The sequence below is a fragment of the Diadema antillarum genome, unplaced genomic scaffold (assembly GCF_040938485.1).
Source record: "Diadema antillarum isolate AM-2024a unplaced genomic scaffold, OU_Dant_1.0 seq00000692_RagTag, whole genome shotgun sequence".
Taxonomy (NCBI): Eukaryota; Metazoa; Echinodermata; class Echinoidea; order Diadematoida; family Diadematidae; genus Diadema; species Diadema antillarum.
In genome coordinates, this window is record NW_027271597.1 from 768265 (window position 1) to 785129 (window position 16865).

General features: G+C 37.6%; 1 protein-coding gene across 1 annotated transcript in view; it reads right to left on the reverse strand.

The window, feature by feature from the left end:
• The window catches only part of LOC139737406 (vascular endothelial growth factor receptor 1-like), an 85929-nt gene that overhangs the window by 44822 nt on the left and 24242 nt on the right, over nucleotides 1–16865 (reverse strand). The gene's annotated exons all lie outside the window — the stretch shown is intronic.

Genomic DNA, 16865 nt, shown 5'->3' on the forward strand with positions numbered 1-16865 from the left:
AAGAAAAAACGAGGGTAGACATTATAGTCATGGATCATAAGAATATCATAAACTCAACCCACGCTGACAAGAAATCAGAAGAAGAAAGAGAAGAGGGTAAAGCTAAATACAACAAAGCTAAACATTCTGACCTCAGCTCACCTCACTTTTAAGAGGTGCACACATCCTGTGGACTTTCTTTGTGAGAGGCTCACTATATTTGACTTTGGGACCAAAGTGTAAGCCAGTGTTTATAGGGCCAAATAAGGATCACCTCCAATCAGTATAAACAAGATGGAGAGGAGACTGAAATTTCTCCAACATGTACGCAATCATGAGTAAGCTTGATCTGTCCGGGAGGATGTGTGCGTGTGTGTGTGTGTGTGTGTGTGTGCGAGTGTAAGTGATATATCTTGATGAAGAGAGCGATGAATAAACTGGTTCCCAAGATGTCGTACAGTGTACGTTTTAAACATGGAGCTACATGTAGTTCCGTGTTTCAACTTCCTCATCATCTAACCTGTCGGAATTCATTGGCAAAACTTTAGCTTAGACTACAACCAAGGTGGGCTACCCAACAGAGAATCCACAGACTGATGTTGATGGAGTTGATGCCCAACATAAAAACATACATGTGGGATACGCTTGAAAAGAGAGTGCTGAGCTAACAAAGATTTTTGATTAACCGCTTTCACTTTAAAAATTACATGCCAACAAAATAGCTAGGATTTCTGGGCAGCGACAGCAAAAAGGTAATTTCATTGATAGCATTTACGAAATTATGGAGTATATAAATTACATGTACAATTTTCATCTGTTTGCACATTTTAAACCCATTGAGGCTGATTTTGCTACAACACACATTTCCTATAGACCCCTGCCCGAGTATACTCGGGACTCGTCCTCAATGGGTTAAAGGATATGCATACTTTCAATGTTTATTGCTTCTAAATTATTAAGTCCACTGCATCATTATGATAAATGCATGCACAGTAGGCTTGCACTGGTTAAGTAGGAATTTTTTTAGATTTATATATTTGTGATATTGATAAATGGCATATCTGAAACAAAGCAAAAAACAAAGTCCTTGCCCTGCAGTGTTTTTGTTCATGTTCATGAACAAGTTGAAGTTGTTCATGACTGGTTCTTAGTATGTACACAACTTGTATTAGTTACAACCACATGGCATGGTCTTTAAAGGGATTAACTTCATACTCCCAATCAAACAGCTGGTACCCGTAGCTGACATCATTCTGCATATTATGTCCATTATGTAAGTTAAACATAGTAGGGCCTATCCACTGCAACTCACAGCTGCCAGTTTGATACAGATCTTATACTGGGTTTTATATTGTTGCCAATTGTAAGATGTAGGGGACTTTTTCTTATCATGTTTACTTTCACATTAGATATCATTTATCATAAATAAAGATGAATTTCCTATGCTTTCCATTACGTTCTCTGTACCCAAGAAACCAGACACATAAAGGTTTAGGTTGCAGCTGTCAAACAGGTGTCGACATGCTCTGTTCTGTTTCTTTGGAGCAAAAATGAGGAGTGCTACTCCAAGTTTCCTGTCTGAGGAGCATTCACGGAACTATGTGGCTTGTTCCGTTCAAAGAGGGCTTTTTACGCATCATTTCCGTTAGAGAAAATTTCAAGCAGCCACATACTGCCAGTAGGTGGAAGCTATTGAGGCCACTAAACAGCTCTGACTGCACTCATGATATACATATTAAAAGTTTTGTTGAAGCTATACAATCACTATGTTTTTTTTTTCTCTCTCTATGACCTCTACAAATAGAGATTTGAATTAATTCTTTCAGGTTTATGAATGCACTGAAGTGACAAAATATTGAAATATAGAAAGTAAAGTGAGGAGAACTCTCTGGCAAATATGGGATATATAAAATAAACAGTTCACAAGCAACAAGTTAGAATACGCAGAGAAGAAATTTTCTTGGATTCTTCTCCAGTCGCTCAAAACCTGCATTCACATGAGAAGTTGCAAGCAAATACTGGTAGCTACACCTGATGGCACAATGAATAGCAGAGAGCAAAAAACAAATAAACAAACAAACCAAAAACAAAATGGAAATAGCACTAATTATTACTGCAGTGATGATTGCAGTATTTGTCACCAACTGCACGTTCTATAAACTGTCACAAACTGCGATGAGAATAAAGCTGCCCTTTGCAAGAGTGTGGCAGCCAATAAGAAATCGGCGAGCACTGCCAAGCTCTAATGCAGCCAGACCACCACTATCAACCTGATGCACACATTCGGATTGACTCTGTCGGCTTCTTCCGATGATGCTCCTAACTCAAGTTCATGACTCTCTATCTCCCCCTCTTCCGTTCCTCTTTCCCTAGAAACATTTTCCGTCCTTTCTTTCTCTCTTCCTCGTTCATCGCCCATATTTTCTCAATTCTCCAATTACCATTTTTCTTTCCTTCTCCCTTGTTATCTCTTTCTTTTCTTTACTTGCTCTCACAGTCAGAGCGGAAAGATGACTCCCCAGATGGGGTAATTTAGGGGTAAGCTTGGCACGGAAATGTCTTTGTGGGTAGCGCTACTTACCCCCAACAGCTAGACCAATAGCAAGTTGCAGTGTACAAGCATGCATTAATGTAATGTCAACAGTGCATATGTTACAAAATAGGGAAATGCCAAAAAAAAAAACTACCAAAGCTGAGATGGTTGTAAACTTTATTCCTAAACATAAAGAAAGAACTCCTGAACTGTAAGATGTGGCAATCTTTTCATTCATGTTAATGAAACATCAACAAACATCCATCGGAAGAAAAAAAAAATCATCTACAGTGTACGGTACAGAACACTCTCAAAAGTATTTTATACAATGCTGACTTCTAATATGGTCTTTCAGGAAGACATTTTTTCCTACTAGATTGTCGAAAAATTACTGCTCTACTTCATCAGATGGAAGATCAGACTGCCACACAGGGACTGCATAGCATTTTCATCATACACATGAACATGTCATATTTTCATGGGCTGAATACTTCCAAATCTAAACTTTGACACTTCATGCTTTCTACCTCTTTCCTCTTTCCTTTTTCTTAATTTTTGTTCCTACAGCTTGACTCTGCATTTACAGATTGTCCGAAAAAAATTGACAAACTTTATTCTTGATGAAATCACACATTTACAACACAAAGATCATACTGATTTGAATACATATTTTGCTGATTGCAAGATCTTTCCATTTGCAGGCAAATGAGACAGAGAATACAAACTTTGCTTCATGACAAACGATACGGTAGTTATTTTACCGACACAGTTCTCAATACCTGGGCCAAGACAATATGATAAGATTTCTTGGAAGCAGTCAAAGCAAAGGTCAACTAGAGGAGAACAAAATTGGGAGTAATCATGTAAAATAGAAGGAAGGGTGGGAAGGTAGAAAAGGGATGGCAGCGAGGGAGGAGAGAGAAGAGACGGAACGGGAGAAAAAAAAAGGAGAAAGAAAAAGAAACCATGGCTCCAACTTGCTACCAGAGGGAGCATGGTAACCACCCGAGATAATTGGTTTCCTGGACTGGGCAGTAATTTGGGTCCAGCGTGGGTTCTAAAGGAGGTCATCCTATCAGTTACTGCCACTCCAACATGAAGGCAAAGAGGATGTACTCCATTTGGACCAGCAACAGCACCAGTGACAAACAAACAACTATGCTATATCTGATGTAGGCCTACTTTCTTTTTTCTTTTATAGCTGCATTTACTGTAAAACATGATATATTCGCGGCACGAAATTTTTGCGAATTGGAGCCGACGGCCTTTTTCGTGGCAAGAAATTTCCGCGAATTGCCACTTGCGTTCAATGCATATAGTGTAGCAAATCTATAGCGAATCTTGGCGCTCACGAAATTCGCGAAATTAAAATGCACGTGAACATTCCTCGTTTTACAGTATCTAACTCCAGAGAGAGAAAAATGTTTCCACAGACGTTTCAAATTGCGTTTACGAACGTGGTTTGAAATGCAAATCTTGGGGTGCCACGTTTATTTAAACATCATAAAAACGGTGATTCGAGAGTGTTGTCACTGCAGAGCTGCTTTGTGCCGTTTGACCTGGGAAGCAGATGTCAACTGAGGTGCGCACTTTTTTTTGTAACCAATGGTGTGTACAGTATACTGGCAGTTGACCTTGGCAGCTCCGAGAAATGCGTTTCAAAATGGCATTTCATTTATCTACACACAGAAAGGCGACCATGGTCTCAAACATATTTCAAATCACCCTTTGAACGGCATTTTAAATCAGCATTTCTAAGCATGTTTGAAAACACAGTTGCATTTTTCAATCACCCAAAAATACCTTAAACGTGTTTAGGATCATAATTCCTTGCAGAAATTTTTTTACATAAATGCACCCTAAAACTTTACCTTACCTTTTTGGTACAAACACAGAGAGAAAAATGGTTACACTGTGCATTATACAGGATGAGCATTGCTTTACGAGCCCCTGAAATGGAATATGCCTTAAAGTTTATAAGATTAAGTGGAGGAGATGCCAACAACAAAATACAGCTGTATGTGTCAGGTCATATGGAGTTCATGGACCACAATTAATATCCAAAGGGAAATACAGAGAAATGGATTTCCCCTGATAGTCTGGGTACATTGTTTTCAGATCAAAACATTATATTGAAGAGTTTCTTGAAATAAATCATGATGCTTGAGCTTTTTCTGCATACTCACGAAGTGAGAAATAATAGCTCTTTTTTTTCCCACTGTAATATTCCCTGGGCTAGATAGTCTCTACTATGCAACAACAGCTAGGGCCTACATATATACTGCGTAATGGAACAAAAGCTTTGATAAGCACCTTGACGCACATTTTGTGTGTGGTCATGGGGGGGGGGGTCCATAAAATTGTGTGGAAGTCACGTGATGTATACTGTATAAGCTGTTATTTTCGCGAGGGTTTAATTTTCGCAAATTTCACGAATCACAGTTGCATCGCGAATTTAACAACACGCCAAAATGTCTCAATGCGCTTTGTTAATAGTGCATTAACGTAAGCGTCGGCATCGATTCACAAAAACATCTCGTGAAAATATCTATGGCCTCGTCATTCTTGAAAATATCTGTACGCGAAAATAACAGCGTATACAGTATAACTATTTTTTAGTGTTCTCTGCAAAATGTCACAGTTAACTTCACACGAACACACAAAAATCACATTGTGGTCTGCGATTTTTCTGGCAATGTTTGAGGTGGATATTGGCACAGTTTCCTTGTGGCTTTTACCAAATTGGCAAATGTGTTTGCCAATTTGGGCTGTGCTATAGTGTGTTGTAAATGCATGCAGAAATTTTGACACATTCTGTGATTGTAATATCCTGCTCATGCACATGGAAGTTTGTTCCTACGTAGGTCTGTAGATTCATTTACGGCATCCCAACCACACTTTACATTAGCAGTCGATTTTATTGCAGAACCCCTCCCATTTGATATAAGAAATACAACATGATGAGCTAAACTACAAGATATGATCATCATAAAATACAACAAAAATCTAGCTTCCACAGATCAAACTGGTATTTGTACACAAAGCTTATGATATAGAATTAAAATTCACTTCCTGTTGAAATCATACTACATTGTGCCTTGTAAGCTGACATTTATCAGAGCCCGACATTAGCAGTGGCCCCGGGCCACTAAAACTGATGTTGGGCCACCAAATTTCCCAAAAGGTTGTCTCTTGGTGGCCCAATCAGGCAGCTCAAATTCAAAATGAATTTTCCTATTTCTTCTTAATATTGGTCACCAAAATTTCAAATTCAAGAAATATTTTTTTTGTGTGGCAAAAATGGACCACCACAGAAAATAATTAGCATCGAGCCCTGATAACAATAAATGGCTCGTATGCACACAATATCATACACATGTACATATCTGAAGGTGGTCTGACAGGGCTAATAGAATTGTGTCATATGCAGACAGTGAAAAAGATGAGCAGGGAAGAATCTTGTTGATTGTCATATCAGTAAAGGAAACTTAACACTTCTCCAAGGTACCTACACAGAGAATTCTGCATTTGAATGTTCTATTTAGAGAGCTCCACATGTTGCTTTTTGATATGACGAACAGATGTAAGGAAAGTAATGATAAAACCCTTTCCCCTTGCAACATTTGAGGAAGAAAGGCTCAATAACAACCAGAAAGGATAACAAAACTGCTACAGATGCGTTTTTGACTTTTGCCTAACTCTGGGTCATACCATACCGATCATCAGAAATTGGATAACGCGATTAGACAAATTCCGATACCATGTTACGTTCTACTTTGAACGTTTCCGTGAGACATGACACCAGAAGTCTAGCAAGGGTGTAAATTGACCCCCTGAAGGTAAGAAAATTGGTTTGGAGTGGTAGATCGGAGGAGGACTAATTTGGGTTCAGGCGAAGGGTGACTTGGAAAAACGATGAGTGACGGGGCAAGAAACACCACAAACCATGGAGATTTGGAGCGGGAAACGACATCTGTCAGAACACTGAGCACTCATTCATATTCTCTCATACTAGATTTCGGAAGATTGTCTCTCTCATGTTATTGTGTGTTTCTGAACTCTGTCCTCTTCAACATTTTTCTTGTAATATCATAATAGTTCAATTATGTTCATCGTTGCTGATATTATATGGCAGTGTCTCTTTGAGTCAAATATTTCTGAAATGAGGTATTAGGCACAAATGAGGTGTTTGCCACTTTGTCAGAAACAAGACTAAAAAGATATCTGAAAGAAACCTCCATGAAAAAAAGAAGACAGATGAAAACTCTATGAAAGGTTCATAGAGAATGGAACATTTATGAAATGAATGTTTCCTCCAAATATACAGAGGTAAATTAAATATGTATGACAAAGAGATACCATAGAAGGTTGATATAGCACATCAGTAATAGGATAAACTGACAGAATGACAGAACAAGACTTTCAATCACTCATTAATGGCTAATTGTGGTAACGCCACTGAAATAATTTCAAACAACAGACAAAGCATAACATGATTCCATTTTGCTCCACTCCGACAGTATTAAAGAGATTGTATAGTTTTGGTTTAGACATAACTTCAGGTTTCTAACTGTTTTTGGTTAGATAATGAGAAACCTCATATGAAATATGAAAGAACATGTAATTCTGTAAAGAATTCAACATTTCTTTGATGAAAATTGGTTATGAAATGGCTGAGATATCCAAAACAGAGCAATCCTAATAAAAGGTGGGATCCACCTTTAGGATCGCAATGTTTTACTTTGTTTTTGGATGTCTCAGCCATTCCAAGACTGATTTACTTATGACAGAATTTGAATTCCTCTCAGAATGGTATGCTCTGTATTCTTGGTATCTCGCAGAAAGTTAAAAGCCTGATCCTCATCTCCACCGATGCCATACCATCCCTTTAATGCTCTTTTATCTCTTCACCCACAGACAGTAGAAGCTGCTTTTCTTCCCATCCATGATTATTTGCTTATATTGTATTTGACCAATGAAACGTGGGCTAACAATAAAGAGATCATAGAATAGGAAGTTCATGGCCAAAACAGAGTAAACTGAACAACAGGTTCAGGATATCCTAATTCCTTAACTGCCGTCCAGTTTCCAGGATGCTACTGTCTCTTTCCTACGCTACACATCTATTCATTGTCTCTGTATTGCTTCCTAGGCCATGCTGGTCTCATCTCAAGACTTTGAGAGCAATTCATTCAAATTCACATTGTGCTCACCAACTTTTAGTACTTTTCTCATTGTTCCTTTTCCTTTTGATTTGGTTTCTGTACACAAGGTATGTCTACAAACATTGTACTGTAATCCATAATCAACTGCAAATATCAATTGAAACTGACTAACATGTGTAACTGTAAGCTGACTTTGCACAATTTGGTATGACATACCATATGAGAGTATTTTCGAGTTCTGCGGACCCCCTCCCCCCCCCCCAAAAAAAAAAAACCAACAACACTCATTCCCCCCCCCCCAACATTTGCTCCTTGGTATTTCAGTATGTGTAAAATAACCACGGAAATGAAACTGAACTAAAAAGGTCCACTTTTTCTAATTCTGAACCCCCCCCCCCCCCCATAAAAATCCTAGTTACAGACCTGCTAATAGACAAAAGTTTAAAGAAAGTTCAGCTTCAATACCGTACTTGCAAAGTCCGGTCAAAGTAGAACGCACCAACCCTCTTCGCAAAACATCTCTTCAATCAACTCCACATTTATGTCCAAATTCACCAACAGCGTTGACTAATTTGTCTTTCGTGGAAGATGGGAATATTTGTGGGAGAGGAATCAACAAGTTCCTCTCGGAGGGCAGAGGTCATGAGGCATCCTGTTAGCAGTGACAATGCCAGACTTATGGGGTCAAAGGTTAGAAGATGCACTCTCTAGATTACACACATTTGGGATGATGGTTCAGCTATTTCTAACACATAGCCTAGTCTTACTTCTCCAGGCATTCCTACTTCTCAGTAAAAGGCATGACACCCCCTTTCATTTTCAGCGACATTCTCTGATGTCATTCCGCTGAGCTTCAAAGTTGTAAATGGAACGGACAATTCTGCAGCTTATCACTTTGTCAGAATGCTAACAATGCTAAAATAAAGTGAGGAAAATAAATATTCTGAATGGCAGCTTCAGATGAACTAATTAGCTCTGGTTGACATGGGTGACTACTTCCACAAATTGGTACTTATATACCGTACGGCTCGGGCACAGCGTTTCTTACCCGATTATTAAAGAAGAACAAGTCTCATTCTCAATTGACACACACAATGTGTATGTACATGCATTGTACACTGCACCAATATTAAACACCTACACAGTATGCTTAACAAGCATGCTTGCACGGCACATTATACATACCTTAGACTTGCTCAGTCACGAGCAATAATTTACTCTCTTTTTATGGACAAATATGTCTTCAGAAAACTTTGTCGTTTTACAATAGACTAGTCATAAACACGCAGGCGTTTTCTGTAATGAACACGTCTCTTTGCGTGCACTAGTCACATAGAACGTCGGGTTACTTTTCGAGAAGTGACTGGGGAAAAGCAAAATTATGGAGCTGGTGCATGGCCTGATTTTCGTTGCAAACTTCTCGTATTGTGAATGTTGTTGCGGAGCAAGGGTGGAGCGCAAGTGTGTTCAACTCCTGTCTGTCTATGCATTTGTGAGTGCCAGCTACATGTGTAATGTTCGTTTACGTGTGTCAAGTCGGTACTGGTACATGCGTTTTCATGTTTAATCACTCCCCAAATGATCAGTCTTCTTTGCAAATTAAGCAGAGAATGCAATTAGCCATGGAAAATTTGACATTCATGATTTCTTAAAGTGTTATATCTGTGATAAAATGTGGGTAGAAATTAGATAAGAAGAACATTATTTACCCATTTATACGGAGAGGCAACCCGATTATCAGGTAATCTTAATGTGCATTGGAACTGATTTTGACATTACTACCCAATTAAACGGAGTACCCGTTTAAGCGATACCCGATTACGCGGAGAGTACTGTATATGGAGACTGATATAGGGTGGCTTTATCAAATTTTTTCAAAGGCAGAATCACGATCCTAAATGCGTTTGAGGCATTTTCGGGCATTACTTAAACCCAACCATGTTTTCAACAACATTTAGAAACTGTGGTAGGTCCAAGCTATAAATGCATTTCAAAACGACTTTGCGTTTATCATCTCTAAAGAAATGTGTTTCTAGCTAAAATGTGTTTGCGATTGCATTTTTTTTTTAGTGCTTCAGAAACATATTTCTAACTCTATGATCAAAACAGCTTTGCTTTTATCAACTGCCCAAATCTCCCTGAAAAATTGTTTGGAAACTTTCATTCTATGCCAGAAGTGAGTTGATAAACACACGCGAATATTAATCTCCTGAGTTTAGAATCTTCTTATTCTCCTGATTCTGGATTCTTTCCAATGACAAACAATTTGTTTATTTTTATTTCAGACATTCACCACTGAATCAGAAAGATGGCCAGTCAACAACAAAATAAACACTGTTTTGACAGATTCTTGCATTAAATGACCTGACAATTAAAATACAAAAGGTCAATGCAAAACACCATCATAACTCATCTCACACACACACAAAAAAAAAATATCATTTAATACATTCTTAGAATTTTAAATATGGACATACTGTATGGTACAATGTAGTTAAAAAGTCAAACATCAAATTCTTGCACAAATATTGAATTTCTCCATTTTCAGTCTAATCACCTCATTTTGCCATTTTCTTGGCTTTAATGGCTGTGACCCTAACAGGGTAAATTGGTAGTGGGTCACAGATATCATGAATGCCAGAGTTTCTTAGCTTAGTTCCTGCCTGAAAACTAATAAGATGGCAGTGCACTTGGCAAGCCACACGAACTGATGCATGTGAATAATGGACGATTGTGATTATCAACATTATGCCGCAAGATCGAGAAATCACTTGTTAATACTAGGAACTGCAGTACAGTGTACGCCAGTCTGTCTAACTCTCTCTTATTTGCTTGGCTTTAAACCAATCTCTTCCATGGGGCAGAGGAAGGAGTACATTTCCCATCGTTTGGCACCGAGTCCCAGTTTACAGTCACAGGATCAGAGAAATAAGGCATCCTATGGAGATAGAATATGCTGCTTATTACTGTTTGAGTTGTGTCTGCTACTAATGTTTGCATGGTTAGCTGATGAATGCCCACAGCCACTGGAGCAGATGACAAAGTTTACATATTTATATCCACTAGTCGGCGATAAATTAAACCAGCCAAATGCATGCTTGAGAATGCAAAATACTAAGATTTGAAGTTTCCTTGTACTCTAGTGGTATAATGTGTGGTCTATCTTGTGACAAAATTTACAACTTAAATTTGATACAATTTCAGAGAAAAAGTGGCTTCACCAGAAAGATTCAAATGATAATAGATAATAAACCATCAGTAATGATCAATAAACCGTCCAAAACAGGAAAAAATAAACCACTTTCCAAGTCCCAGACTGAGGAAAAGTGACATCATTTTTCTATCACATCAATGCCAGATGCCTGAGGAAGAGGAAGAGATGGGGTGGAGGGATGGAACAATGTGTGGGAAGAGCCATACCGATCTCTTAGAGGGGAATTCCAGACAATTTTCATAATTTCACATCATGTAATTCATAAATCGATAGTGCCACGTATACATTTGTGAAATGTATTGCGGTTCTTCAGCACATAAACCAATACTCTGAAAAACCCAAAACAAAATACACTGAAGGATGATGGTGACATAGGAGACTCATATATTCCAGTAATGTTGTAATGTAATTCCATTGCAACAGCACTTGCTTAACAAGTTCACCTGTGTAGAATTCATGCATGCTTTCTTCTGCTGGTCTGCTACCATGAGCACCCAATCATGCATTCTTATGGTGGAGCTGTTATGTCATCATCCTTGTTCACTGTGATTTGTTATGAATTTTGCAATTATTCTTATTACTTTTAATAGTCCAATCACTATAAGTCCTGTAACTCTTTACCAAGTATAACCAATTTATAACATTTCAAATGGAAAAGTCTGAAAAATCATCTGGACTTCTCCTTTAACCAACCGAGACTTTGGGGATGTGTAGTAAACGCTGTGAGACTGCCAGCTGACTGGGAGGAAATACATCATTAAAACACAATTGCCTCCCACTACCACCACAATGACCGAGGAGTAGTAGAGCACATTTTGGATGTCATATGAGAGAAAAGCTGCATGTTTCTTGACATATTTTTAGCTGTGACAAAGTCCTGGGTGAATTTCATACTGACTTGATGCCTCACATTTGAACTTTCTGAAATTCTTGAAGCAAAAATTTGGCAGATATTCACAGATAGGACAAAGTGACCCACAACTGAGAGATGGGAACAATATAGGCCTATTGAATTAAAATATTTGTGAGATGAACTTTTGGAAGTACAATGCACAATGCACAGTATACAAATATAGACAATGCAATAATGCAAAATAAATACATCATCTTTACGTTATTGGAAACATAATAAAAATGGCATAAAATTACTATGGGATCACAACTGGAGTGTAATATATCCATAGTCTGCATGGCAATATTAGCCTCAGTTTGGTACAGTTCATTTCACTTTAATTTGGATTTTCACAACATTGAACAACAAAATGCCAAGAACTCGCAGTCTTCAAGTATAAGAATAACATAGTTTTAGTGAATTAATCATTACACCACTGGAATGATACATGAAACTCTTTATCTGACACCTCCCCCCCCCCCTAAAAAAAATGCTCTCAAAATATTTTCCAACACAAAATGTTAGTTACAAAATAATGTAGATGAATATATTCGGCTGTGACACATAACTCAAAGGCGTCATGAAATCTATACTTTTGATTCCTACAAATCCAACAACGATGAGCTAACCACAAGTCTGAAATACAGTAGTAAATTAGCATTTGTAACTGAGCAACAGATTAATCATGAACTCAGTTTATGGACTTACAGACCACTTTTCCCTATGAATTCTCCAATCTCTTCATTTACACCACTTCTATCTGATCCGCCAGAGATATTCTCTTTTCACTTTTCTCTGAAGTAACTCTGGGAGATCATCTCCCCTAAAGAGATGGTGGTCTTAAAGGCTCAGCGCCGATTCTAAAAATATCTCGGCCATGGAAAAATCTCCGTGAGCCGGCACAGAGTTTACATCCGTAAAGTAATTATCCATACTCTTCAGAACTATCATGCAATGAGTCTGAAAATAGCGCTTCCTGTCATTTGCTCCACGATGCAAGTACGCACAGATGGGATCCACAGACATACGATTGTAGGGCAAAGCGAAAATGAAGATAACTTTTAGGCCTATTTATGTAAATTCACTTTTCAATTAAAAGGCTTTTGAGAGAAAAAATTCTAACACATTTTATGTAAACATGTGGATACATATTACTCTTCCCCTCTATATTACAATCATTTCTCACTCAAAATATTTGACGGAGGAGCTAACCAACTCTCCTGCACACTGGCAGATGATTGACATGTGTACTTGAAACTCATACCTCTCCCATTAGCAAATTGAAACACAGATCATAATGAAGTGCTAAATGACTGCCTGATTAAAATCACGACTGTACAGGCAAAATGTTCGGGGGGGGGGGTGGAGCTGGAAAAGCGATTTGATGCCTCGAAAGCCATTTCTGTGGAAGTTGAGTTGATGACTGCAAGGCCATCTAACCACTCAGTCCTTTTTCTAATGGCTTATTCCTAATGACGAGCAATTAGCCTACCAAATTTCTTTGTCATTTTCACCCCTGCACACCCACAAATCAGAGCACTTATCACTGCTTTCCAGGTCACTTTCACTCCGCATTTGCACGGGTGTGTCGTAATTAATTGTAGGTGTGAATACACACCCGTCACTTGTAATCAGTCAGAATGCTTCCAGATATGTATATGTTTAGAAGCACCATTGGAAACACTTTACTGAGAGAGCGAGAGCATTTCACACAAATAAAAGAGCTCGCTCTAATATCATTTCGAACTGCATTTTCAAATGTGTGGAGCAGACTCTGTATTTCTGCACAGGAATTAGTCCCCTATCCACACTGTAACTGCAATAATTATGAAGACAACATTATACAATATAAATATGTGTTATACCCACCATGGCATATCCATCAAACAAACAATTTTTAATATGTTTATCTACCAAAGTAAATCCAAGATCAAGCTATGTTTTTACCTCCTCTTTGATATTAAAGGGTGTGTACAGTTCTGGTCGAGGTGTAGATTTAGCTTTTAACATTTTGCGAGATATTCAGAAACCATTCTATGAGATGTCAAAGAGCATCCAGTTCTAAGGGGTATCAAAAGTTTATTCGATGAAAATCGGGTTTGAAATGGCTGAGATATCCCAAAACAAGGTGAAACAAAGAGATCCTAATAAAGTTGTGGCATGTCGCCTTTTATTAAATTAGCACTTTTGGGATATCTCAGCCATTTGAAAACCAATTTTCATCAAATAAACGTTGAATCCTTCTTAGAATTACATGCTCTTTCATATTTCATAAGAGGCTTTTCATTATCTCACTTAGGAATGTTCAAAACATGAATCCCTACCTCAACCAGTACTGCACAGTCCCTTTAAAGTGGTTTCAACTCATAAGAGTGTACATTGACAATGGAGCAAAACTCTATATGAAATACCCACAGATCTCAACTGGCTGAGAATGATCTAAGGATCACATTATGGAGAAACATCTTCATTCACGTTTACTTTCAGAATGACACGCAAATGACTTGGCAGCCATAGAACAAGTTTTGTAAAACACGTTCACAGACAAGTTTTTTATGAAGTGTGAAAGTCCTGTCAGTCTCATACAGTGCGTCTGGGCGCTAGCAGACCCCCTTGGTGCGTGGCATTTCTAGAGGCTCTATACAGGAAGCTTGTAAACGATTCAATGCCTTTCATGTGTGGATGTCACAGAAATCTAACTTGCTTATAAAGTTCAATCCCTAGAATTTTTAAGGGCCAGGCCTGACTGAGGTTCTGCTCAAACTCTACAAAGAAATCTGTCAGGCCACATTTCATCCTCTTTGTTTTTACATAAACTCAAAATTCATAAATTGATTTCCTACATAAAGCATATGAAAAACAAAAATAAAAGGCAAAAAACAAGCATTTGCATTTATACAACATGTATGTGTATGTATATAAAAAAAAAAAAAAACAGGGGCAGGACAATAATTAGATCATTAAAGAACGAGAAAAAAATGGAAACAATTGCACATGTGTTAATATCCGAAATTAAACTAACTTGACATTCAGATTAGTCACTGATTTCTATAAAGAATCAGGTAACGTTGCATTGTAATGCTGTGCATCCTATGAATATCTAATTGGAGATTCATTCAGATTGTGTTTACCTTCATTAGTGTCTGTGTACAAAACAAAATTAACAACTACCAATGAAGAATATATGGCTTTAAATCTACATTTCACAGTGATTACAAAAAGCTATATTCTATCAATTCTAGATAATTCAAAGTATCAGTAAAGGGCCTATTGAGTACCAACGTATCCCGTCTCAGCAATTCATCTGAATGTCTGTAAACACTATTGCTGCTACATGTAACTACACTCTCACTCCTGATTCCACCTATTTAAAGCTTAACTTAAAGGGAAGGTAAACCCAAAGAGCAATGTGGATTGAGTGAAAGCAGCAACATTAGTAGAACACATCAGTGAAAGTTTGAGGAAAATCGGACAATCGATGCAAAAGTTATGAATTTTTAAAGTTTTGGTGTTGGAACCGCTGGATGAGGAGACTACTAGAGGATATGCCGTATGAGTGGACAACAATACAAAGAAAATATAAAGGAAATTCAACAAAAATTCACTTTTCTAGAATTATGAAAGAGCAATGGACCAACCACTTTCAGAAAGCAGGGGGAATAATTGCTACCCTTAACATACAAAGTATGTCAATATCAAGTTGATGGAATTTGTAATTTTCATGAAAAATGGATTTTTGTAGTATTTTCTTTATATTTTCTTGGTATTGTTGTCCACTCATACGTCATAACCACTAGTAGTCTCCTCATCCAGCGGTTCCAACATCAAAACTTTAAAAATTCATGACTTTTGCATCGATTGTCCGATTTTCTTCAAACTTTCAATGATGTGTTCTACTAATGTTGCTGCTTTCACTCAATCCACATTGCTCTTAGGGTTTACCTTCCCTTTGACACTGTGACATCATCACTTGAATACTTTATGCTAAGCCTAAATACAGACAAAAAACTATATATATATATGTATATATACATATATATATATATATATATATATATATATATATATATATATATGTATATATACATATATATATATATATATATATATATATATATTTTTTTTTTTTTTTTTTTTTTTTTTAATGCAAAATTTTCTCTTTACATAGACAAAGCTCAAAGCAGGTACTAAATATAACATATAACCACTTGATATCCCCAAGCCTTCCCTTTGTTGACATCAATCACTACACAAACATCAACAGTACCAGGATGACAATCGGTGAATCAGAGGTCCACGCTGGGGGTGACTAGGTCAAATATTAATTCACCTTAATTACACGACTTGCCCCGGCTCATGATCACAGTGCCCTAGTATCCATTACAGAATACCTCGCTTTATGAACTCTGTACGACAGGTTTTGATCCAATATTGATTTCCTCTGTACATAATCACAAGTCAAGGGTTAGCACTCCACAAATCTCAAGTGCAATTTAGAGTCATTATCGCAAATTCATTATAGTACAGCCACAGACAAGGTGTATATAATGACCTACCTAGTACTTTGGACTCCAATACTTTGCCAGCAAAATCAAGAAGACTATCATTAGCACCGGATATTGTTAGCAAAGATAACATGAATAAAATTAAGCAAATCATATTTAATATAATATTTATATATATATAATGTGGTTTTTGGTACCCTGGGAACCAAAGAGAAATCTGCCTTTTGTTGAATTTTCTTTTTAGTGCTGTACCCGGGGTTACCAAAAAAATAAAAAGGGTAAAAGAAATTTGTAGTGCTTTAAAGTAGAAAATTTTGTTGCAAAAATAAGCTCAACAATGCAGCAGCATCATAATCATACATCAGTGCAAATCACACAAACTACACTAGCGATGTACGCATCACTTACAGACGGCAGCACCGCACTATGCATTTAAACACCAATCTACGAAAGACGTGAAATAAGTAATCCCAAGGAGCGGAGATGTGTAGTTGACACTTGGCAGTGGTTGGCACGGGCAGGTCTGGGCAATAAACGCATCTCAAAACGACAGTTTGCGATCAAACTTTTTTCATTG